Here is a 1,293-nt window from a genome sequence, read left to right on the forward strand (position 1 = left end):
AAAGTGGGTGAACTGTTCAAGGGCATGGTTAAAACTGCCAATGTGAGTGCACCCTAAATATTTAAGATCAAATAGTTCAAATGTGCTCATTGTTGTGGATGGAGTGAACAAAAGTTAGATTACAACACTTTTTTTTTCTGGAAAAGTAATTAGGTAAAAAAAACAGGTGCATCAATCTCTGTGCATAAGATCTAATTGAAGTTGCATGCCCAAATTAATCATTTTCTTGTGAATTGTCCCTAAAGAAAGTCTTTAGCGATGTTACACAAACAAGAAACAAAGACTCTGTAGTCATTTAAAACGAAGCCCAGAGTTACCCCTCTTAATACTGAAAAGGGGTCAGCTTGCTGAAAAGTCCCCTGCATTTGACACCTCCAGAACTGCCCAGTGCCTCATCTCCTGTACTCAGTTGTTCCCTCTATTAGTTCTTAAATCACTGTGCCCTGTAGAGATATAGAGACCATTGGATGAAACAGCTGCACAGCAGGGACCAAGCCATTAAAAGAAGTGCAGGATGCAGAAGAATTCATAGCAGCCCAATCTCTTGTGGCATGGCCGAGCTGTGAGGGTGGCACAATCTTTTACATGCAGGGTGCGCTTTTTTATTTTTAAATAGCCAGCATGGTGCCAATGTTCACGTCATAACCAAAATAAAGCAGTTATGTCATACCACCAGAGATCCACATAATGTTTCCTTCAGTTCTGAAGAGCATAAAAATACCAGACAAGATAAAACAAAAAGGAGTTTATGGTAACTCAACCTAAAAAATAACAAAAAAAAATAACAAGTGTAGAACTTTTAGTTTCACTTTCATAGGCACCGGCTTCTGAAAGATGACCATGTCCTCCTGTGCACACCAAACACGATTACTACACAGACTAAAAATCTTTGGGTTTTGTGTGCATCCTTTTAACTTTTTTAATTGCTGCCTTTGTCCCCAGGGTGGGAATTTACCCTTAGTTACTGTATTAGCAAGCGGAAATCTTCCCATTTAGCACACTAAAGCCTCGTACACATGGTTGGATTTTCCAACGAGAAATGTGTGATGAGAGGCTATTGGCGGAAAATCCAACCGTTTTTACGCTCCATCGAACAATTGTTGTCGAATTTTCCACGGACAAATGTTGGAAGGCAGGTTTTTTACATTTTCCGCGAACAAATGTCTGTTGTCGGATTTTCAGAGCATGTGTACACAAGTCCGTTGGACAAAAGTTCAAAGTACACACACGCACGCTTGGAAGCAAGGATGAGCCAGAAGTGGTTGGTCTTGTAAACTAGCATTCATAATGAAG

General features: G+C 40.1%; 1 non-coding gene across 1 annotated transcript; it reads right to left on the minus strand.

Moving 5' to 3' along the window:
• Positions 1-786: 786 nt before the first annotated feature.
• Positions 787-905, minus strand: LOC143986260 (small nucleolar RNA SNORA68). Its single transcript, XR_013276469.1, has one exon. It is a non-coding gene; the product is annotated as a small nucleolar RNA SNORA68 (small nucleolar RNA).
• Positions 906-1,293: the final 388 nt, after the last annotated feature.

This window comes from Lithobates pipiens, unplaced genomic scaffold (genome assembly GCF_037356315.1).
Source record: "Lithobates pipiens isolate NorthernLeopardFrog02 unplaced genomic scaffold, aLitPip1_a1.2 Scaffold_16, whole genome shotgun sequence".
Classification (NCBI taxonomy): domain Eukaryota; kingdom Metazoa; phylum Chordata; class Amphibia; order Anura; family Ranidae; genus Lithobates; species Lithobates pipiens.